The sequence below is a fragment of the Schistocerca cancellata genome, chromosome 2, assembly GCF_023864275.1.
Source record: "Schistocerca cancellata isolate TAMUIC-IGC-003103 chromosome 2, iqSchCanc2.1, whole genome shotgun sequence".
NCBI classification, from domain to species: Eukaryota; Metazoa; Arthropoda; class Insecta; order Orthoptera; family Acrididae; genus Schistocerca; species Schistocerca cancellata.
The window spans coordinates 640019857-640046195 of NC_064627.1; positions in this window are offsets into that span (position 1 = coordinate 640019857).

Consider the following 26339-nt stretch of genomic DNA (forward strand, 5'->3'; position numbering starts at 1 on the left):
TAACGTTACAGTATAAAAAATTCCAAATGATTCAGATTCCTCTGTAGTATTCTAATCATAAGCCGACAAACCAGAAATACAATTTTTTTGTATTTTTTATTAAAAACGACTGCAGGGAAGAAATGAAAACGACACATTGTGGTGTACAGAATTTTCATTTAAATTTATGTATAAGGAGGACGAATGTATAAAATATATTAACATTTTGTCTAATGGTTTAAATACCCTGCCATTGTAGTTTACTTTGCTGTGCAAGTTTGGATTTTTATTAATGTTCCACCAGGCGAGCTTGGAAGGGAGTAGATTGAACTGAACTGATGTGCTAATTGTTATGTCAACATGGAAGACATTGAAAGCAGCAGACTTGAGGACTGGGGCAAACGGAAATGTAAGCACCACTGTACTACTTAGCAAGGCAGTGTGACATAACACTATGTAACTCTGCCACCAAGCAACAATAAAAAGTGGAACTTCGACAGAAAACCCAAGCTCAATGGTCTAGAATCATTACTGAAATTTTCCACAGTGAGGCAAGGGGTGCTGACAGGTCCGATAAATGCGGACAAATACGGTCATGTACTCAGAGCCACTGTATCATAGACGGGTTCAAATGGCTCTCAGCACTATGGGACTCAACTTCTGAGTTCCCCTAGAACTTAGAACTACTTATACCTAACTAACCTAAGGACATCACACACCTCCATGATCTAGGCAGGATTCGAACCTGCGACCGTAGTCGTCACGCGGTTCCAGACTGTAGCGCCTAGAACCACTCGGCCACTCCGGCCGGCTATCATAGGCGGGGGCTCAGCTCACGTAAAGCACCTTTCGGAGAACGAGGCACATTCTGCCCGTGTCGAAGAACCAGAGAAAATGACAGTCTAGGTTCCAGTGAAACCACAATGAGATGTTCGACGATGGCCAGGATGACTTTGGGGCAGTAAAACCTGGTACATACCACAGCCTTAGTCTGTTGCTGCTGCATACTGAGTCATCGTAGATGAGAAGGCTGATGACAGCCATCCCTCCTCCTTCACTGGGTCATCTGGATGATCTAATAGCTGCCTTCTTCACGCTGACCAGTTGAGACGCATCTGCGCAGCCTCCTGCCGACTTGTAAACGTCTACTTCAGTCCATGATGTGTGACCAGGGACTCTCTCTGCACTCCGACCATCCTGGACCACAATCAGCCATCAGCAGTCTACCTGAGCATCGAGGATGCTGAGATGCGAGCCGATCGGGCTCACCGGTGCATGTCAGGCGGGCAGTGTCTTTTTCCGCTGCTGCCAACGCCTGCTCTCCACGTGACTGATGTACTGCTCTACAGTAGCAACATCACAAAACGCTGACAGGGGATCGTATTCCTTTACGGCATGCCGGCCGGAGTGGCCGAGCGGTTAAAGGCGCTACAGTCTGGAACCGCACGACCGCTACGGTCGCAGGTTCGAATCCTGCCTCGGGCATGGATGTGTGTGATGTCCTTAGGTTAGTTAGGTTTAAGTAGTTCTAAGTTCTAGGGGACTTATGACCACAGCAGTTGAGTCCCATAGTGCTCAGAGCCATTTGAACCATTTTTTACGGCATGTGCGCACCATGCTCAACTGCATTTCTGAAGAAGCTAAAACCTTTGTAAACTCCGTGTGACAACTAACGTGGTTATAGATAATGCTGTCTCACTGACGCTTCCAGACGTGCACTTGACCATCCACCGTCACATCTCGCTCGACATCATGATTACAGCACAACCCCAGGGCCGGGATGTAACAAAACTGATAAAGGAAACGAAACCACACATTTTGAAAGCACAGGACGTCACAGCATTTTATTTCTCACATTCGGTTTTAACAGAACACTTACACAATGTTGTTTAAAAAAATCTGTAGCTTACGTTTGTCTGAATGGTTAATACAGTATCATACAAATATTTGAAGTAAATTGTTGTTGTTGTGGTCTTCAGTCCAGAGACTGGTTTGATGCAGCTCACCATGCTACTCTATCCTGTGCAAGCTGGTTCATCTCCCAGTACCTACTGCAACCTACATCCTTCTGAATCTGTTTAGTGTATTCATCTCTTGATCTCCCTCTACGATTCTTACCCTCAGCTCTGCCCTCCAGTACTAAACTGGCGATCCCTTGATGCCTCAGAATATGTCCTACCAAACGATCCCTTCATCTAATCAAGTTGTGCCACAAATTTCTCTTCTCACCAATTCTATTCAATACCTCCTCATCAGTTATGTGATCTACCCATCTAATCTTCAGCATTCTTCTGTAGCACCACATTTCGAAAGCTTCTATTGTCCTTTTGTCTAAAATATTTATCGACCATGTTTCACTTCCATAGCTCCATACAAATACTTTCAGAAACGACTTCCTGACACTTAAATATATACTCGATGTTAACAAATTTATCTTCTTCAGAAAAGCTTTCCTTGCCATTGCCAGTCTACATTTTATACCCTCTCTACTTCGACCATCATCAGTTATTTTGCTCCCCAAATAGCAAAATTTCTTTACTACTTTAAGCGACTCATTTCGTAATCTAATACCCTCAGCATCACCCGATTTAATTCGACTACATTCCATTATCTCCGTTTTGCTTTTGTTGATGTTCATCTTATAACCTCCTTTCAAGACACTGTCCATTCCGCTCAGGTGCTCTTCCAGGTCCTTTGCTGTCTCTGACAGAGTTATAATGCTATCGGCGAATTCAAAGTTTTAATTTCTTATCTATGGATTTTAATTCCTACTCCGAATATTTCGAGATTTTTTGCTAAGGTTTCCCTATTACACACACGCGCACACACACACACACACACACACACACACACACACACATAATACACACACGCACACACACACACACACACACACACACACACACACACACACACACACACACATATATATATATATATATATATATATATATATATATATATACACTCCTGGAAATTGAAATAAGAACACCGTGAATTCATTGTCCCAGGAAGGGGAAACTTTATTGACACATTCCTGGGGTCAGATACATCACATGATCACACTGACAGAACCACAGGCACATAGACACAGGCAACAGAGCATGCACAATGTCGGCACTAGTACAGTGTATATCCACCTTTCGCAGCAATGCAGGCTGCTATTCTCCCATGGAGACGATCGTAGAGATGCTGGATGTAGTCCTGTGGAACGGCTTGCCATGCCATTTCCACCTGGCGCCTCAGTTGGACCAGCGTTCGTGCTGGACGTGCAGACCGCGTGAGACGACGCTTCATCCAGTCCCAAACATGCTCAATGGGGGACAGATCCGGAGATCTTGCTGGCCAGGGTAGTTGACTTACACCTTCTAGAGCACGTTGGGTGGCACGGGATACATGCGGACGTGCATTGTTCTGTTGGAACAGCAAGTTCCCTTGCCGGTCTAGGAATGGTAGAACGATGGGTTCGATGACGGTTTGGATGTACCGTGCACTATTCAGTGTCCCCTCGACGATCACCAGTGGTGTACGGCCAGTGTAGGAGATCGCTCCCCACACCATGATGCCGGGTGTTGGCCCTGTGTGCCTCGGTCGTATGCAGTCCTGATTGTGGCGCTCACCTGCACGGCGCCAAACACGCATACGACCATCATTGGCACCAAGGCAGAAGCGACTCTCATCGCTGAAGACGACACGTCTCCATTCGTCCCTCCATTCACGCCTGTCGCGACACCACTGGAGGCGGGCTGCACGATGTTGGGGCGTGAGCGGAAGACGGCCTAACGGTGTGCGGGACCGTAGCCCAGCTTCATGGAGACGGTTGCGAATGGTCCTCGCCGATACCCCAGGAGCAACAGTGTCCCTAATTTGCTGGGAAGTGGCGGTGCGGTCCCCTACGGCACTGCGTAGGATCCTACGGTCTTGGCGTGCATCCGTGCGTCGCTGCGGTCCGGTCCCAGGTCGACGGACACGTGCACCTTCCGCCGACCACTGGCGACAACATCGATGTACTGTGGAGACCTCACGCCCCACGTGTTGAGCAATTCGGCGGTACGTCCACCCGGCCTCCCGCATGCCCACTATACGCCCTCGCTCAAAGTCCGTCAACTGCACATACGGTTCACGTCCTCGCTGTCGCGGCATGCTACCAGTGTTAAAGACTGCGATGGAGCTCCGTATGCCACGGCAAACTGGCTGACACTGACGGCGGCGGTGCACAATTGCTGCGCAGCTAGCGCCATTCGACGGCCAACACCGCGGTTCCTGGTGTGTCCGCTGTGCCGTGCGTGTGATCATTGCTTGTACAGCCCTCTCGCAGTGTCCGGAGCTAGTATGGTGGGTCTGACACACCGGTGTCAATGTGTTCTTTTTTCCATTTCCAGGAGTGTAGTTGCCACTCCTACTCAGGTATTTCCAATACCCTCGCCGTAGAAGGCAGCCGCCTGTGCTATTCACCAATTCTCATCGCAGGTCTATAGCATGTGAGCAGAGATGAATCTTAGTTGGAACCAGTACCAGGTTTTATTGTGGGTAATCGAAAACGCTGAAGATGCCCCTGGAGAATGCGGCCGATAATTGACATGAAGAAGGAAACGTACGACAGTCTTTATGTTGGCTGCATGAGATCAGGCCATCATACTTGGCAGGAGAAGCTATTTTTTTAGGCATCTTTACGTGCTCAACGAGCGCTCAGAACTGGAAAGAGTGACTTGACTCTATCGACGGGCACACTAGAGACACTTCCCAACACATCTGCCCAAAGCTTCATCGAATTTTCACTGTGGTTTTCATTTGGCGCTCTATCGGATCTTAGTTTACAAATAGTCCTCATATGTAACCTATGTCTGTCTGGTCTTAGAGAATGGTGTAAAACGTTGAAGTACATTGGCCAAGTGCTTTTCGAGTATTTTTTTAACATTTCTCCTTTATTATATGTGTACAGGGTGTTACAAAAATGTAAGGCCAAACTTTCAGGAAACATTCCTCACACACAAAGAAAGAAAATATGTTATGTGGACATGTGTCCGGAAACGCTTACTTTCCATGTTAGAGCTCATTTCATTACTTCTCTTCAAATCACATTAATCATGGAATGGAAACACACAGCAACGGAACGTACCAGCGTGACTTCAAACGCTTTGTTATAGGAAATGTTCAAAACGTCCTTCGTTAGCGAGGATACATGCATCCACCCTCCGTCGCATGGAATCCCTGATGCCCTGATGCAGCCCTGGAGAATGGCGTATTGTATCACAGCCGTCCACAATACGAGCACGAAGAATCTCTCATTTGGTACCGGGGTTGCGTAGACAAGAGCTTTCAAATGCCCCCATAAATGAAAGTCAAGAGGGTTGAGGTCAGGAGAGCGTGGAGGCCATGGAATTGGTCCGCCTCTACCAATCCATCGGTCACCGCATCTGTTGTTGAGAGGCGTACGGACAATTCGACTGAAATGTGCAGGAGCTCCATCGTGCATGAACCACATGTTGTGTCGTATTTGTAAAGGCACATGTTCTAGCAGCACAGGTAGAGTATCCCGTATGAACCCATGATAACGTGTTCCACTGAGTATAGGTGGAAGAACATGGGGCCCAATCAAGACATCACTAACAATGCCTGGCCAAACGTTCACAGAAAATCTGTGTTGATGACGTGATTGCACAATTGCGTGCGGATTCTTGTCAGCCCACACACGTTGATTGTGAAAATTTACAATTTGATCACGTTGGAGTACATACTGACGAAACTAAAAAGAGCTCTAACATGGCAATTAAGCGTTTTCGGACACATGTCCACATAACATCTTTTCTTTATTTGTGTGTGAGGAATGTTTCCTGAAAGTTTGGCCGTACCTTTTTGTAACACCCTGTATACTAGCATTTTCTCGGCAGCTTCGCCTGTGTACCTGTTGCAGCACATTCTTTTAAGAATTCACCACCGTTTAAAGGTATTTTTCCCACACAAGGTATGCCACATGTAGCGGCACCTTTTGAATTTATACCCTGTTGCCTAACTAATTAGGATGTGGTATGAGAAAAGTTCCTGCCGTAGTCGAAGACATAAACGCTCCCTAGGCTGACTAATACTCGTACATCAACTTAATTTGAACAATACAAAATATTTACTTATATTGTCTCCCTGAATACTAGTCACAGCTGTCTTTCAGTGTATTGTGTGTAAGATCGATATAAACTGCCTGAGGAGCTAGATTCGCTGTTCCGTACCTGTTTACACAGGGTTCGTTTTTAGTACGTCGGTTTATTTGGCCAACGATTGACGATATTTTATAAAATTCTAGTTAAAATGTGAGCTTGGTTTTGGAGTTATAGAGTTAATTATTAAAGAAAGAAACATATCACGCTTTTGCTACATAGTGTCTAGTGCAAATCACTGCGTTCTCTCCACACCCTGATAAGACGTGGCTCCTATTCGCATCTCCGTTCTCAGCTCCGTGACCGTCTGACATTTCATGGGATGGCAACTGCTGCCGAACTTAACTTCTTGTTGGCGTACAACAGCGTAAGCCTTCCTACACTGTATGTGGAAGTCTAATAACACCCGGGTCGACATGGGGCATAAATGCCACTGCATTCGACGTATGTATTGGACACATATCCTCTTCCCTCCCCTTCTCCCACGCGCCCTCCCATTCCCATCGTTATGTCTACTGAAGAGCACATTTGTAGGTACATCGTCCACAATGAGGAAAGTAGTGCGAGAAATACACAGGTGATTGTAGTATACATTTAACGCGAGGCCTGATTGTGCACAATGATTCCTCCAGGTGCTATGACATATAAATTGTGGGCTGAGCCCACACTAGGGCAAGCGACTTATAAATGTTCATTGGAGAAACACGAAGATGACAAATTCACTCAGCTGTGTGTAATAGATTGCCCTGAGCTTCATTGATAGTAATCGAAAATTCTAGACGCACAGGAAATGGCAGCATAAAGAACGTGAAAGGGAATAAGCGGTATTTGTGGTCTATATACCGTTCAAACCTCTCCCTTTCCTTACCCTGTATCGACTATAGGGATGTATTATCGCCGTGGTGTATGTATCCACGGTACACTTTTACATTTACCCCGTGTCTTCCATCTCATTCAGCTCCATCCTCTATCCATCTCCCCCTCCACAGCCCCTATATTTTCCCCACCTCTTTGTATTCATCTCGCCCACCTCTGTACATCTCATCCTCCCTCTATAACCATCTCATCCTCACTCCTCTGTTAATTTTGACCAACTCCTCTCTGTCTGTCCACCACATCTTCTTCCCCCCTGTCCTCCCAGTCTCAGTCTCGTCCTCCCACCCTTTCTGTCCTCTCTTCCTTTTTTATATGTCTACCTCCTCCTGCCCCTCTCACTCCCTGCCCATTCCCTCTTGTCCCCTCTGTTTCTCTGTTTCCTCCTCCCATTTTTCTGCTCAGCCATGTCCATCCATAAATGTAGTCCTGAAATACATGCAGATACTACCTGTGCAACATACTCGGCATGCAATGCAGCCTAGATGGCTGAAAAACTGTTTTCACACATATGTCCACTCCCATGGAAGATAAGAGGTTCTGATGCCTGGCTTTGCCCTGATATTTACTTCCTTTCGACATGCCTTCTCACGACCTGACCTCTTCCACCTGCCTCGTCAGCCACTTTCCATCTTCCATCTCACATCCTACATCCACCTCTACATCCCGAAAGCTACCTGACGGTGTGTGGCGTAGGATACCTCTGGTACCACTAACTCATTTCCCATTCCCTGTTCCACCCGCGAATGTCGCTTGAAAGAAGGATTGTCGGTAATCCTGCATATTAACTCTAATTTCTCGGTTTTTGCATCATGGTCATTTCATGAGATGTATGTGGGAGGAAGAAATTTGTTATCCGACACTTTCTAGAAAGTACTCTCTGGAAATTTTAATAGTAATACTCCTTGTGATGCACAACGGCTCTCTTGTAGCTTCTACCAACAGAGTACGCTGATCATCAGTGTAATGCTCTCGCCCCGACTAAACGGCCCTGTCACGAGACGTGCCGCTATTCGGTGGATCTTCTCTATCTCTTCTATTAGTTCTACCTGATAAGGGTCCCAGATTGATGAACAATGCCCGAGAATCGACCAAAGAAGCGGCTTCCGAGCCACTTTTTTATTGGCTGAGTTATATTTCCTTACGATTCTACCTACAAATCTCATAACGAACCGCTTGAGTGCGAGGTTTCAGTTTCTGTTTCTAATAAGGCTCATTTGAAAATGTTCCGTTAGCAATTATGACATAAAATATTAGCGCTAATGATTTCTCATGTGCATAAGAAGGGCGACAGGAAATGAGTGTCCGTGAGATGCCAAGATCAACCTTTTATGGGATGTATGTATTACACTTCACAAAATGATAAGTGTGCACGACGTTCAGCTAGGTATCCATTCTTAAAGAATGCATACAGAATCACATTGGCGTCACGGAGTGATGAGAACTGATGGAACGTGACGGTATGCAACGAGATGCGAAAGAGACTGTCTCGGGAATTGTCATGAAACTATCTTTAAGGCGTATATGAAGATAGTGCAATTATATGTTTTAGAGGCACGGAAAGAAAAACATTCCGAGGATGAATTTGTCCTTAGAGGTGGTATGAATTGCAATGCACACACTTTTCAGGCGGAATAGTTTGCTCTAAGTGATTTTTACTAGCTACAGGCAAAAATCAGTGCTCATACCATAGTGTAGTTCTCTCACGCTTATTTCCCCACTCCTGCTTGATGTGACGTAAATATTCAACTCTGCCCTTGCAAGATCACATAGACAGAAGAAAGAATCGAACGGAACTGAGTACCTCCAACTTCTCGCAGTACAACAAATAACAGCAAATTTACCATCCAGATTAACAATTGGCATAATTGTGATGTTAGCTGGTCTTGGTACAACTCCCTTGGTACTCCTGTATTCTGGCGTTCCTTTCATACACATTTCCTCTTCAAATCCCGATTGGTTGGAGTGGAAAAAAAGTCCTTATTGAACGATTCGATAAGTTTGTTTATCTCATCTAAAAATTTTCGGCCCAATTTTGCAGTTTGCTGTGCATCGTCAAATTGCCTCTTTGTTTGAAATTTCATTATCTTACGCCTTCCAATTCCGTAGCACTGTTTGAGGTTAAGCAACCATCCACTCCTTCCCTTGAAATCACTGTAATCTATGTCGCGCGCAATTCGATGTGCATAATATAGTGAGTAACTATCATGCACATACTGTTAACTGTATCGGGGACCTCTGAAGCGAGCAAACATCATTTTTTGTGACAAGTGCGCCTTGTTCTCCCTTGAATATCGCCGGCCGGTGTGGCCTAGCGGTTCTAGGCGCTTCAGTCTGGAACCGCGCTACTGCTACGGTCGTAGGTTCGAATCCTGCCTCGGGCATGGATGTGTGTGTTGTCCTTAGGTTAGTTAGGTTTAAGTAGTTCTAAGTTCTAGGGGCCTCGTGACCTCAGATGTTAAGTCCAATTGTGCTCAGAGCCGTTTGAACCTTGAATATCCGTAGTTTTCCGTAATCACTGCGCATTCTTATTGGTAAGGTTTATTCGGAATCTGTTCATAATTATTTTTTTTTTGTTTTACCATGCTGCGGATGATCTTCCATGAACAGCGATTCTCCCTTACTGCATTTAACTGGACACGGGATTTGTGGCTCTCTGTCCGACAAGGATAACGAACTACATGGCTCAACACCTGTTTTAGTAGCATTTTCACTCGTTAAGCTCGTATTATCATCACTGTATATGAGACCACACATTTTACTGACGTATCTTGCAGAAACGCCAATATTTCATCTTCCACTTCTTTTACACTTAGCGAAATTCTTTGCGCTTTCTGGCAGTTGCTGTAGATATAAGGCTTTGTTTAGCGTTGTCATTGCTCTGCTTTGTATCTACACTACTAGCACTGTAGCAGTGTCGTGAGTTACTCGTCGATTAAGCAGCTGAACTGCGCTCCGTAGTTTCATGTTGTTCTCACCATTGGTTACTTCGAGTCCCACCCCCTGTTGCCATTAGCAGCCAATACTGTGGTTGCACTGTAGACATTATGTAAGGTGTGAATTCCGTAACGATCGTTGGTCTTTTTGCGATCTCTCACTCAATGGGCACCTTGGTATTCTGACGTCTCTTTTTCCCACTGTTAGTTTTATGTGGTCAGTCCACTTAAAGTCGCTAAGAGTACCACTAAATATTTAACAGCAATTTGTCATGAATAGTGTAGTTGCACAGTACTGATTCTCTTATGCTACGTATGCACAAGAAGTTACATTTATTTAAGTTCGGGTTGAACTGCCTGAGACTGCACCGTTCATCAGTCTTCTCAGGTTACTTTGCAAATAGATAACTATCCTCTGACGTTGCTACTTTCTTATACACAACCGCATCATCTACGAACTGTCTTAAGGAGCTTCCGACGCTTTCTACTAGACCATCTATGCACTTTGTGAACATTAACGGTCCTGCCACTCTCTCTTGGATGTTCCAGAAATTACCTTTACGCCTGTAGATGTTATTCCGTTAAGAGCAACATAGTAAGTCCTATCTGCAAGGAAGTCCTAAGCCATTCGCAAATCTTCTCCGATACATTCTCCGTAAGAAGGTATTTTTTTCATTCGACAGTGTCAAATGCTTTCCTGAAGTCAAGCAACATAGCATCAACCTAAGCGCGGACAGCGATACAAAACTAACATACAGTGTCCTCCGGCTGTACCACTATGCCGTTTAAGTTACGGATAAAATGGGCTGAATTCTTGATATACGAATCCGATCGGCCCACATACGGTCTTAATAATGTTGTCAAGAACTTGCCAATCGAATAGGTAGACAAACCTTAGAGAAACATGTTCTTTGTGCACATTTGTCAGTTCATAAAATCTTAGTGGTAGCGCAAATGAACTGAACGCTCTGCTCGATAGAAGACGTCTTTATCAACCTCATAACAGCTATATTTGTCAGTGGAGTCTTTACTCAGTTTCCTATATATTTTCGGATCTAATAAGTCGTTAATCTTACCATCATAGTAGGTCACATTTAAAACAACCTTTGAATTTTCCATGACAGCACGGAGAAAATAACACTGTCGTTCTCATTTAGGCGTTTTGTGGTATTCCTCTCACCCACACTTTTTGGAGGCGTTGCGCGAGTCGATACCCTTACAGCTTCTATACGTCGCAGCGGATTTTCAAAAGAGACTTTACTACGAGAGCGGATTCAACATACCCGCCGGGATGTGGCAGGCACAGCAATAAATTAGGTAGTGGTGAGTGGGATAGTTCTGACAGACTACTGCACGATATTATTAGGAAGCGTATGCTGACAACGTGTAATAGAAGGAGAAATTTGATAATTTGCAACCTAATCAGACGCTTTCCTCCAAATTATCAATTTGTTCGAACGTTCGTTATCTGACGATGAGAGATCTGTGCTTGCCAAGGGTGGAAATTTTGCAATTAGCCAGCGAGTTGAGTCCACGGAAGAAATAATAGCCAGTGCAGAAGCAGGCCTTAGTAGTCTGGACACGACTACAGCTGAAGAAGTCTGTATGGTGAGATTGGCTGACAAAATTTTACTTTTAAAGTCATTGAACGCTTCTCTCATTACTCTTCTTCCGCTTAGTTCAGCTTTTGTTTCTCATCTAGGTTTTGACTGCTGTTGAATATGCGATGAAGCTGTCTTGGTTAATGTAGGAGATTTCTAACCTCCCTTCACACCTTCCTCGTAACATACTTGTCTAAGGTATATTGAACGATGCTTTTGAATTTTTTCTATTTTAGCTCCACATCTTAATCACTGAATATGTGATTTGGCTAGCGAGATATTCTGTAATTTGTATCCTGTCACTCATGCTAAGCAAAAATATTTTCCTGCCTTTCTTGATATTCCCCTTAACACCCACAGTCATAAATACTATCACAGCCTTATGTTCACTAATATCTACGTCTGCGTTAGCTGATCTGATAAGTTCAGGAGCTCTAAAGATCACCTTATCGAATTGATTCTCTGATAATCTGCTCCAAGAAATTTTGGAACAACTCATTCAGAATAAATTTGTGTAGGTCTATAGTTATCCGGCTAAGTCGCATAAAAAGTCACACAGCAGGTGAAGAGTGGCTTTATTGGTCACAAATATTCATGATACATTTCGGAATTATCTCCAGCTTAGAAATCCAAGAGCAAAGGTAGCACAAGGACAACTGCGTTACTAGTTGTATTACCTTTGCTCTTGCATTTCTGAAGATGAAAATAATTTCGGAACGCATCATGCGTACATTGTGATCAATAAAATAATTCTTTACCTGCAGTATGTGACACAGCGAGCTTAACTACAGATCTACGCGTATTTACTAGAATAGTCGCTAACCTCCTACGTGACTTAATGCCACATTTATTACGTTCAGAATAATGTCATATAAACTCCTGTCTCTGGCACCAGTTTTGATAGGAAAACCCTCCCAATATATATCTGGCAAACTGAAGTCACCTCCTATTACAATAGCACGATCAAGAATACTATTAACAACATTCTGTAACTTCTCTCTGAAGCGCTGTACCACTACAGCTCCTGACCGAGGTGGTCTATAAATGTAACTCGGAAGTATTATCAACACCGGATATCACCGTCAAGTGAAGCACAAACACACAACTGTTCGCCACTCACTGCTGAGTGAAGATGGACCGGTCATATGTCGCAATTCTGAAGACACGGCAACAAACAAGTCACCAGGGGCTTCCAACGCTACCAGAGGTGTCACAGGTCTCGTCACTGATGCCCTGATGTTTCAGCTTCGAGCAGTAACCAGAAACTTATCGACCATGTCCAATGCAGCTTCCAGCTGTTTAAAGACAGCAGCCAGTCCTCCTTGTATCCGCTCACAACAAGCACAGTCCGTATCCATATTGTACTGTATAAGAAAACTGAATAAAATCTCAAGCAGACTGTGTACCATACTACAAGGTAAACTCACTAAACGAAAAGACATCGAAAACTGCACACTGTCTTTTACAACAAAAATAAATAGCATTACTAGAAACAGCTGAATAAACAGCTACTGTTTACTTCTACTCAGAAATAAGCTCGCACACCACTAAGCTAAACGACGTGTACAAAATGATTACAAGAGACAAACTGAGCAGCCATAGCGTACGGATCTCCGTGCCGGCACGTTCACAGGAGCTCAGTCCGTCAGTTCACCTGATGATGGTGACATGTATGATCGCCGAAATATTGTGCCCGTTGGACACTGTAGACCGGTAGTACACCCGTGGATATTTTGATTATCAAATACGCCGGGAGAAACTCAAGAATCACATGCCTGGGATGAATTGAAAAGGGCTGTTTATAGGCGACTTGACCCACCAACCATTCTGAGGGATCTACGCCGAATCGCCGTTGAGGAGTGGGACAAACTGGACCAACAGCAGACTTGTGCATAGTATACCACGACGAACGCAGGCATGCAGCAATGCAAGAGGACGTTATACTGGCTATTTGAAGTACCGGTGTGTACAGCAATCTGGACCACCACCTCTGAAGGTCTAGCCGCATGTTGGTGCAACATGCAATGTGTGGTTTTCATGAGCAATAAAAAGGGCGGAAATGATGTTTAAGTTGATCGCTATTACAATTTTCTGAACGGGTTTCGGAACTCTCGGAACCGAGGTGTTGCAAAACTTTTTTATATGTGTATATAAGTATGCTTATATTTTTATATCGAATAATACAAGTATGTAAGATTATAAATAAAAGTAAATCAATAACTTTACGTTCCGAAGTTAGATCAAAAGTAATGGAAGGATGATTTACTCTGAACGTTCCACTAACGACCAAGCCATTAGACAGAGAGCTCAGGCTGCGATAGGATAAGGAAAAGAAATAGAATAGCTCGCCTTTTTGTAAGAAATTAACCTGGGATTCACTTTAATTTGGACATAAATAATGTAGACGAACATGCATAAAGATTTTTTTAGAATATTATATTCTTAAGGCAAAATTAAGCAATAGTCAATTTGATGATGGGGAGTGGGAGAGGGGTGGGGTGGGGGGGAGAGGGTGAAGATGGAGGTGATGGCTGTAAGAAATGACCAGGCTCAAATGGATGTTGGCTGCAGCTCTCATTCAGAGGTAAAGACGTTTGCGGAATGACTGCCGTGGAGAACTGCACCAAATCAGACTTCGGATTAGGGACTACAACAGCAAGACAAAATTAGAGAGATAGGCAGAAAGGAGATGCCACTTCTTTCAGAATAATGTGCAATAATGATTACATGTGATAAAACTGCGCTCGGTACTGTTGATTGGATAACGATGCTTGTCTTTCGCTTTAAAGTAATTTATAAAATTATTTCGTTATTCCACTTCATATCATTCCACTTAAAACCGTATAACTTACCTAAGAATATCCTGTTCTTTATTTAATTGATACAGTAACAGACCGTGATGCAACATGAGGGAAAGCGTTATGGAACGCAAAATAGTGAACACTGGTGAAAATTCAGTTCTTGCCTTGACAGTAACAGAGTGATTCATTATGAACTTCCCGCATGCTGGAGAAACTTGGGTCAAGAACTTCTGTTAATCAATAGGACGTAAAACCACTTCAAGTGGCAAATATTTTCTTTTTCTTTTGATGACTAGTGTCGACTTTGTTATTTTGATTTGAAAATGGGTCTCGACCCGAAACTAGTCATCGAATGCAAAAATAAAGTATTTGCAACTTGGGCTGGTTTTTCGTTCTTTTGAGAGCGGTTCATTGCCGAAATATTGATTGCTTTCTACGATTTCCAGTCACATTCAAGTTAGCAACTCAAACATCAATCGATCTTCTTGTAAGAATTTCCATGTAACAATGTTTCATTGTACCCTGAGTGATGATTGTTTCAGTAAATAACGGTAGACAGATTTTTTATTTGCCGGTTGAATTTGTTCCAGGGAGTAGTTCCCTGCTACAATTATATTGTATTCACCAGGAATAATATTTTGTGCCCTGATAGGTAAATTCGTAGAATGTTCTTCAGGAATGTAATGTTTTGTACGTGAGAATGAGCACTATAAAAAGGGCAAACTTTCCAAATAGCTTGCATTAACTCGCTCTTCTATTTCCAGATTCTGACACATGGTGTTGCAGACGTTAAATTCGTGGTGCTGTTGAGCAAAAAGCAGTTAACGGAGCATTAAGCGGTGCAGCGTTTTCAGGCGATAATGTACGTTACCGTCCTGCACTATTTGCGGTTGATGTGTGGCGTCGCATCCGTCACTGCTCTAATGCGTATTAGGGCCACATTTTCCATGGCAACCAAAAGCAATAGATGTCTGTAACCCCGTTCTGCATCTGATTGTGAAAAGCCATTTCCAACAAAATTCCATTAGGTTCTCATATGGTGGTAACAAATAAACACAGAAATAAATGAACATCAACACGTTATGAAACTAATATTTTGTCAAGCCTTTTACCCACTGCAGTACTGATTGAATCAACAATTTTTTTCCAGAGGGAAAGCATATGCGAAAAAGTCAGATAACGTACATCAGTCAAACTTTTTGTGGAAATAACTGTAAAACGCATGGCAACGCTGCCGAAATTTGCTTTGCATTAGACGCTTCTTAATCTTTCTTTTTTTCTTCATTGGCCGTGATGGTACAACTGTGCTCTACCGGTAACACTTCTTTCAAGCACCGAAGACACTTCCTAGTCATTTGTTCCAAACGTTTCACTGGAAACATCTGCGAAAGTTATACCACAGCTTTTCTTTTTACACGAGCAAAGTCACAGACTAATCAAAGTTAACGATTCGATCTTCGTTTAAAAATTTAAATCACTATCTCAGTAGGCGAAAAACTATCGGTTATTCATCTTACAACGTTTCTGATTGTCACTTACTGTCACTGTATGATACCTTAGTTCGATATGGATTCAAAACAGTCGTAAACGTATTGCACATTAATAAATTTAAGCTCAGAAAGATTTATGTACATAGTCTACTAAAATAATTATGATCAGTGCAGTAAACAAGAATGCTTCGTAGTCTTACTTCAGGTTTTCAGAAACAAGTAGTTTACCTTAAGGTGTAGACAAAGCTTCTTAATTCTCTGGAAAAAAAAAACAAAACAGAAGCAGTGTTTTCGTAACGCGTCGGAGAAGTGCCTTATTCACACCACAAAGAATGTTTCTACAGAATTAACATACAGAATAATGGTATCTTAGCGTGCATAATGAAAGTCTGTTTCAATAGGAATACCTGAAGCAAGTGGCTTAAACTCTGCGGAAACTTCTAATCAGTAAATGAAGTGAAGTTAGGAGACATTTTTCAATGAACTTAGTATTGAGAGGGACAATGATAGCAAGAAAAAAGTATTTAAAAGTTCAAGAACATTACTTAGGTAATGTTAATAAACGAAAGCATTCATTGGAGATTTGAAATAACGTCCAGATCTTCTTAGAAGTTAATCAGAACTCTTGGTGCACAGCTCGCTACCCGCAACTTTCAGGAGCAAGAATTTTGATTAATGATAGACGTGCCTCTCCCTCTAGTTTTAATATACCATTAACAACTGTATTCCAGGAGAAATTAGCAAGGGGGCTTCTCACTTTCACACCAGCTCGCTCTTCTACTTTCAAACTTGCCCCAAGAGAGGCATATAAATTAAACACTAGTTGAGAAAAGCGTGGCATTGAGAATGAGCGATTTGACGCCAGAGTTTAGACACTCAATTTAGTACTTCTGATACTGATTCAGGTATCTCGTCAAACCTTTGCACACTCCAAGTGAATGTCAATTCGGTACCTATTACCTCTTATGATTTTAATATCGATGGTATGTAAACCACATGCATCCTTTTGCAGGTAGTCGCAAAGTTTATCCTACTCAGCGTCTTACAAAACGAAGACAACAATAATGAGAATAATGAGAATACAGGTCTACAATGAATACTAGATTGACATACGAAATTATACAGGTAGAATACTCTTAAAGAAAGAAACAGTTGGTCGAAAAGAGAAGGTCTCTTATAGTGAGACCGAAGGGACGTAGAGATTTGAATGACAGAGATAAAAAAATTGTTTTTCAAATGCTAAAAAATCACTACTAACTTGTTCGCTGATAGGTTTTATACTAATGATATTTTTTGTTGTTACACATTGCGCATAGATTAATAAGTATGGGTTATATTTGAAAAATACTTACTGTTTTTTTATTATTTTTGAGTAAGATGCGTTAAAAGAACGACTTAAAATTCTTTCTTTAGGGTGTTTTGTCACCAACGGAAGTCGTCCAAAGATGGTAACGGTCTATATAGAGTTTGCTCTTTTGCTGCAAATGTTAAGAAAATGCTGCCTGTTTCAGGCATGGCAATATTGCCCTAAAAGACTGTTCATGCTGGGAGGTCTAAAAATTGAAACTACAGACAATGACATCGAGAAAGAGTATTGTATTCCCGTATAAGCTATTACGGACCATAGATGTATGAAAGAATGTGGCACATTTTACATAAAGAATAATCTATGAGAAAGCCATGTGCAAGGGCGGGTGATGCCTTTGATAGCATGTGTGAAAACGAAATCAAGTGTAATATTTGAACATTCTTAGGAACAATCCAGTTGTCTTAGTCGGACGATATATTACTGCAATTTAGGCATGGCCCATAATGTGAGACTACATGAAACACCTGTGAAGGCAATGAATGGCAACCGGAAGTCCTGCAGCAAAAAAGTTTAAATCTTCACCCGCCTGAAAATTTATGTCCAACAGTTTCTTAGGTCCGAAAGACAATCTTCGACCTAAATCGTCTGGAAAGTTTGGATGAAATAAATAAACTAGAATAGGAATGGATTGGGAAAGAAAGAAATCACGAGAATCCACCGAAGCACAGTGTTGCTTTGGCAATCGGGAAACAGGAATCTGGAGTACCAGCTCTCCTTATTACTTGTTCCCATCTACAAACAGAGAAATTTCCTGTTTTAGAACATTTCCAGTATAGTAAAGAGGAAATGACAAAGTTAAATACATAATTTGCAGAAATTCCTGGTTCACACATGAAATGCATTTACACGAAAGGGAACTCGATGAAATGCCTCGTCTTGAGACAGAGAACTCTTCACCTGTCGCACGTGATCGTAAACGAAACTGTATTCTTATCCCTATGCATTTACTGTCACAAACGTTAAAACTCCATTTTTGTGAACAATAAATTCAACTGATTTCCGACTAAACGAATGAGAGCTGAAGAAAGTTAGTTGACGAAATGTTCCCTTTGCTGCCTCGTTAGGAACAAGTTTCAATATGTTTTAAATGAACACACTGCCATTCGACTGAATTGTTGTTTATTTAATTACGACCCAGGTTTCGGCCTTTTGTGCCTGTTTTTATTAAATATGACGGGCTCTCACTATTATTTACTCATCATTTTACTAGATGATGAGTTTACACTTGGCATTTCTTAATTTATGGGCAGTTTTGAGTTTGATATCCTGCAATATATGTTAATGACATAAAGTCAATTACTTGAAAATGGCACAAAAGGCCGAAACCATGGTCTTAATTAAATAAACAACAATGCAGTCAAACGGTGGTTTGTTCATTTAAAACTTATGTTATGACTGTTGCTCAGCAACACCAAAAAAAAAAAAAAAAAAAAAAACCAGTAACACAAGCAACTATACCAGTTGTAAAGAATATATCATTGTCATAGTTTCGAGGGATTTTGTTTTAATGTAGCATGCCAGATATAGTAAGCAACTTAAGTTTGGGAGTTATGACTAATACGATATGAATTTTACATGTACAATTGTCATCTCTCAGTTATTGTGGGGTTTCTTGATAGGCTTTAAGAGGAAATTGTGCCTTGTGCGTGGTTATATCTATTTCTGCGCTCGAGGAAACTTTTTGTCTACCGTTGCTTAGTTATAGGTTTCTTGACACCCTAGATGGGATTTATGCAGCTCAGACGTAATCGGCTGGGATCGCTGTGTTTTGATGGAGCCTTGCTTGATACAGCGGCTTGTACATCCGAGCCGTGGTGGCTGCTTATCGTGTCTGTACGGTTGATGTATACTTCTAGGGCTAGGAGTTCGACTACTGGGGATTTGGAACCTTACATAGCCTGTGCAGTGACAGACCATATTCTGGAGATGGGTCCTTCATTTGCTTCAGGAATGTCGGTGAGAAACATTTTATGGGCTGTTTAAACCTATACTGACTTCTGACGTGTCAAACACAATCAAAAGTCTTAAAAGTTTTTAATTCAATCCTTCAGAATTTCTGCATAGTTCGTAGGCTCAGAAACGCTTACCACACCAGAACTGATGGTATTTAAATCAAAATAACAGCGTTATGAAGTTCCAGGATATTGTAGGAGCGAGTACCACCAATATGGATCACTAAATTTTATTTTTTCCAATTTCGTCACAACTGCATTCAAAAATTTTAATTTTTGATGATGGCTATGATTTGGGAGTAAGTAGGTTAGTACGAAACTAGTCTCAGTATGTAGCTCCTGTTTTCGACCTATTTTGTATCTGTAGCGATATTTATAGGTGGACGTAGTGTTAAATGTGAAAGATATGGAAAAGCCCCGCAACTACGGAAGTAGTCTGGAGGCGTGGAAAAGGTGTGGTTGACGCGCAAGTAGCAACTCGTCCTCTGTGACGAGTAAGGAGTCTGAGATCAGCAGTGCTGAGGTTAACATCTCGCCAGCAGTAGCGGATCATTGTGGCTCAAATTCTTAGAGTTTTGAGGCCAGAAGAGCTTAAGAGCAGTATTTATGGGCTCGGGATGCTGTATTTGGCGATTCTACTGTGATGGCATGGTTTTTTTGGCCCTACAAAAATATAATTCCGATGCCAGGAAGATCTGTAACAGGGCGAAGCCAATAGTACTGCCATGACTGCATCGCCGCCCATGTTAACAGCAGTGCAAATTACCACCAGCCTGTAACGTCCCCCTTCCCTTCTATCGACAATGTTAGAAATATATCACCGAGTAAGCATGTGCCTAAACAATTGGAATAAAATTTTGAAAAGGCTATAGTTCCGAAGATTCAATACAAAGTCGATAAATGAGGGGAAGGTTGACAACAAGATGCCCTCTAGGACAACTTATTTCTCCTACTTAATTACTGTAAAATTTAATATGGTTGTTCGAAAGGTTTGTGCTATCATTCACGTACTGCGCCAACGAGAAGGGGTACCACGTGGATCGAAACAGAATAATAAGAGTTACTGAAATAATTATAGCTAAAAGAAATACGGTCGCCAGCCCAATTGGGCAAAATTTCTGTTCGGTAGGTGAATTAATGAGCCGAACTATCAATGTCAAGAATTACTCTAACACGCGCGGCGACAGAGGTCTGCACGCACGTTAGCAAAAACAATTGAAACCTTTACGTAGTAAAGCGAGAAAGAAAACAGTTTGCATTAGAAATATCATTAACTAATAGAGCTGAAATTTTGAAAATATACAAGATAACACTTAGATTAATGGTTACTTACTGTTGTAAGTGACAATGGCGTTACCTCACAATAACGTCTACTATTTTCATATGAATGTTGGAAAATGGCAAAAAATAACTAAAAGAAACTCTATTGACTTCTGAACAGGGAAGCAGAAACTGATAATTACTGTATCAAAAGGTAATTATTATACTTTAGCACGACTGCAAGTCAAAATGTGAACCAGAACTTTACTAACAATAAATTACAATAATCACTAATATTTGCACTCACTCATTAATTTTAGTTAGTGCTTTTGTGCATAGTGCCAGGGATCATTTTAATTTGATTAGCTGATTTACTATTTGCAACAATTGGATCGCCTCAGATTAAAGTTCAAATTTAAAGTTAGTGAGACTGAAATTACTGAATGCTTTAAGTTCAAATCTTTAATCTAACTGAATCATTTAGTTCACAAGCAAAATTAACTGGCACTGCAATTTTTATTTTTTTATAAACGGTACTCGGATTATTGTAACTATAGGACAGAACAGGAACCTACTTGGTGAATGATTTTAGGGGAATCACGGGTAAACAGTTTTGATTAAACTGTGGTAATTATTCACTCGCAAAACACCACAAAGCTGAGTAACGCCGTTACAAAACTAGTTGACAATAAGCTGTGATGCAGCAGTCTTACTTCAGTCCATTCTCGCCGTAACGAATTTGCTGACGACGATACTGCTGCTGGCTCCTTTCCATGATAATTATAGAGCAATGGAGTTATTGGCAATGATATTGGCGTGGCGGGTTCTTAACGTTGCTGCAGACAATATTTCCATCGCCCACGCTCATCAGTTGCCACGTGGCGCTAAACAATCACTCATCCAGTACAGTGCACGCCATCCATACGTCCGCACTTCACCAAGTCTCTCACCAGAGTTCTCTCTCTGTGTAGCGCGCGCTCTTACGTAACATCCTGCCGCGTCCAGAGACGCCGCTACTCCAACGATACTTATTCGTTGACAAAAACCTAACGTTTCCCTAACATTCCCTCAGCGATTACTCAGCGATATTTACATAATATACATAATTGTTTATACAGCAAAATAAACAAATTTATTTATACATCGTGTACATATAAATTTACATAAAGATAAAAGTAAGTATATATGCAATAATAAATGGTCAAAGAGCACATCGGTATGAAATTTTACAAGCTTTCCACTAAATTGGCAGTCTGTAAATGGACCAGGTCTTTGTGAAATTTGGTTGATTTTAATAATAATCGTGGTGTTGCTAAAAACTCTATCTTAGATCCGAGATTAACCCAAATCACAAACCTGGACAGGAATCCTATCCTAGTGAATTTAATTTCGAGTATCCTGATTTATTATGGAAAGATATATTTGGCAACTGTAAAATAGCTATGATTGCTTTCTAATGTGTGGAGTTATAGTGTTTAAAGTTCAGTTTTATAGTTTGAGGAATACTCCACTTCCAGTGCTTTTTTTAGAAAAATCTGCAGCCATTATCTTAAATAATTTGCCTTACTTAAAAAGCTGCCTGATAACAGTAATGTTAATCTGTAATGAAAAAGATCATTAATTGGTACATTTATGCACTTTGATCAAAATTACGAAGTTTATCTATTTTCATTTCCTCAGAGTGGTTGAACTTGAATTTAATTTTGTGTTGGCATTTGAACAGCCAATTACATTTTGACTATATTAAAAGACTACTTATCAAAACACATTTGTTATTTAAAGAGTTATAGTTTGTTTTGCTTTACATAACTAATAATGAAGCAAAGCAAAGGCTCCTTCGGAGCCAGTATAGTTCGATTTGTATTCTGTTTAATTGCTTCAAACCGAGTTTAAGAAAGAAACATTTACTGTGTTAGCTATTCTAATGCAAGTTGGTTAGCGCACAGGCATAGAGACCCTGTACTAAGCAATAAAGTGAAAGAGTATGACCATTAACAGACCCCCTGATTTAAATCAGAATCATTTTCTGCTTTTGCCTGTTTTGCATTGCTTTAGTTTCATGTATGTTGGTGATTGGTTCTATGAACTGCTGCATCTAGTTCATTTAAGGTAAGTGTTGTTGAGAGACATATGTTACTGTTTGCTAGTATTAATTGGCCATTCGTTCGTCTCACTTCCAAGTCGGCAGACATTTATCTGCAAGGTTAGGTTACCGTGTTGTAGTGTGGATAGATATAAAGAAAGAGTTTAGTGTGTCAGGGAAGGTTAGGTTAGCCTTTGCACTGCCTTCTGCTTCACCATATTGCTTGACACAAGAATGCCTGATTAGGCTGGCTACTGATATTAATATGTAATGTTACAACTTGCTTTTGTGCTGGGAGAACGTCTGTTCAAGACCCACCTGTTTGCTGTTAGTTATACTCTGCTGGAGTGTTTCGGAAATGTAAATCCCAGTTTGATTGTTCTGTTTCCATTAGGTCAACTCACAGTCACATCTTCTAAAAAATTAACGTTAGTCCCGATTGCCGTTTAAAGGCGACCGGTGTTACGTTACAAGTAAATAAAATTCTTTGAACTGTCCTGTGACAGTATCTGGAAACAATAAAACAATTGGTCTTTCAAGATATTGGACAACATCCTAGCTTTTTTCTTTAATCCTCATTAGAAGGAAGGCTACTGCACTTCATGTATTTCTCATCAGATTCTGGCTTCTCTTCTAACAACAGATTATCCAGTATACAGGGGGAGATTAAACACACAACACTTTACCGTGCCTAATACTATGTAGGAAACCATTGGCATTCAAAAGAGCTTCTAATCGTCTCAGAATGGATAAACATCGATCCTGTATGCTTTTCAAGGGAATCGTGCATATCACCATTCTTCTTGCAAAACAGTGACAAGTTGAGGTAACGATGACGGAGGCAGATAGCGATCATGTCACCATCTCTCCAAAGTAGACCACAAAAGGTCAATAATATTGGGACCTGGTGCCAGTGGTGGCCAGGGAACATGTGACAGCTCATCCTTGTGCTGAACGATGCGAGCTGTGTGAACCCGGTGGTCTTGGAACAGTGCATCACCATAGCGGAACAACCATTATACCATGGTACTGACTTGATCGTCAAAAGTAGTCAAATAATCCTTGGCACTAATGCGACTTTGCAGAGCAGTCATGGGACCCATGGAACAGCAGCATACAGATGCCTAGATTATCAAAGAACCCTTGACATATTTCAGTCTTGAAACGGAGTGAAATAACTCATCAGACCAAATTACTTTCTTCCATTGTTCCATAATCCAGGTTTTATGGCTTTGGCGCCACGTTTTCTTGATACGGGCATTTCCATTACTGATTTTTGATTCTGTCATAACAGATCGCCCTGAATTTCCAGCTTATGGAGCTCCCTTCGTATTTTGATGCTGACAGGATTCACGAGCGGGACATACAATTCTGCAGTGACTTTCGCACCTGCCGTCTATTTCTCGTCGAAATCCTCTTCAATAATCATCTATCAAGATCACTTAACTCACACTTTCGTTCACGTTATGACTTTTCAGTCGTGGTAAAATTTTCTGTTTTGAAGAGCGCGCCGCAGTGTGTAGTGTAAAGGAGTCGCCTTCCGTTTCTTGCGGTGGCGCCGCTGTAGCAGTCGCAGCTTTGGTGTCTTCCTCTGGTGGGTAAGGGGAAAAGTTGCCTGTTCACGTGCATTTAAGGGGCGCTAAGAGCTCGGCAGTCATCCGTCCTATCCTCTGTTATGCCAGCGTTGCCTGGATTTCCGCCCCCACCCGCTTTTACACGGCCCTCCAAATCCTTGAACGCCATGCGCTCCGCCTTGCCTTCCGTATCCACCTTCCTTCCCCCACACGGCTCCTGTATGAACTGATCCCCTTCCCCCACCTCCTCCTGTTCCTCCAACATCTCCGCATCCTGTACATTGTTCGCAGACTTGATCCCCCCCACCCTCTGGTTTCCTCCTTCCTCTCCACCCCCCGCCCGTTGCCACGCCTCTATCGCTGTATCCCTCCCTCTCTCCACCTCCACACTCTCCATCTCCTTCATCAGGGCAATTTCCAACGCCTCCCCCTCCCGGATGACGAACTTCGCCGTGACATCTACCCTTCCTTCCAACTATAACCTGGCCTTGTTCCCCCCCCCCCCCCTCCCCAGGGCCACCTTTCCTCTTTCCTTCTCCCAGAGCGGATTTCCCTCCGTCCCCCCTCCCCTGAGACCCTGCACCCCATACCTGCCTCTCTCCTTCCCACCCTACCTGGCCCTCTCCCGTGCGCCCCCTGCTCACCTCCCCCATCTCTTCCACTCCCTCCCTTCTTCAGATCTCCCTCATCTCCTAGCGCCTGGCAGATCCTCTGTATTACTCATCATCAGTGTGCCACATCAGTGTTGTGTTTAGTGCTGTTACTCGTGTGCGTCAAGAGATGTGATTTTAATTGTGTCCTGCCTTGAGGTTCGCCGTCAGTGTTACGTTATGTGCTATGCCATCCGTCGCTACTTTTATGCTCCAGTCATACTGTGCCTTGTGTTCTTTTAACCGTCGCCGTGTGTGGCTTTTTATATGTGCTACTTTTAAACAGTTTTTTGTTATCTCCTTTTTACAGTCACCCCGTTTTGTTTTGTTTTGTCTTCCATGCTGTTTCCCCTTTTTATATCTATGTTCACCTTATTCTCTCCTTTGCTGTTTTTCAATGTCTTCTATTGTTTTGTTCTGTCTTTCGGCTGACGAGCAGCGCCTATGCTGCTGCCAGCCCGCCCCGATGGGGAATTGAAACACAATAAAGGAAAAAAAAAACTCGGCAGTCGGTCAGTCTGAGCCGGTGCAGTTTGCGGCGAGTCTGGTTGGTTGGTCAGCCGGACCAGTGTGGGACAGTCAGTGTCTGTCTGTTGTGCTAGTATGGGTTAGGCCGCCAGTCTGCTCGAGTTTGTTCAGGCAATGGACATTGGCGGTCGGATCGATCGGTAGGTCGGTCGCGCACTGGGACACAAAATAACTTGTCCGTCTTGAGCGTCGGCGCATGTGAGGTCGCCACGTCAGTCCAGTGGCCCGCGCCGTATAGCGAGGGGTCGTGGCTTCGCGGCCGATACGAGAGCAACAGGAGTCAACCCACGACATCGGTCTGGCCGGCGCGAGCTGCGACGCCGTGAGTCGGGAGATCGGCGCGCCTTCCTGCGTCCGTTGAAGCGGCTGGCAGCGGACGGCTCGCGAAAGCGTTTGGGGGAGGGGGGGGGGCTGCGCCAGATCTTCGCCAGACATCGCAGTTTTTTTAAGTTAGGTGATTCGTGATATGTGGTTTCATTTACTTGTTAAATTCTACTTGTTTTCTTGTCTAGTCTCTCGTCCCCAGCTTCCTCGTCTGTGTCACGTCCGTATTTGTTAGGCAGTTAGTGTCTGTCTGTCTGTCGGTCTGCCGTACGTTAAGAGCTGCCTCTGTCATGTTTGTCGGATTCGGTATTAACGAATTTATAGAAGTAAGGTAAAGACCAAATTCCTGAAATATGTTTTTATCTTGCCTATTATCTTGTGAGGCGGTATATGTGTAATGTAGAACATGTTGTACATTTTATGTAAGTCTGAATTTCATGGATTATTTAAATAGTCATTTTTATAAAGTTGCCACCCTTCCACCATAAGAGTCCTTTTAAAAACAAATTGCACTTTCGGTGGCAAATAATTTCTTAGTGTGAGTGTTTGTACCATTTCCATCCCTCTTACGGGGTGCATAGTTAATGTGTTTGTGGGAGTTGTTAAAATTTTTAGTTTAAAGTAATCTGGTGTGTTGCAGATGATTTTGTAAGTTTAAAACCACGGTTCAACTTTGATGTTGTTCTGACTTCTTACATGCAGTATGGACATTCCATACGGTGCCTCTTGAAACACTAACCAGTTTGGCACCCTCAGTTACTGAAGCA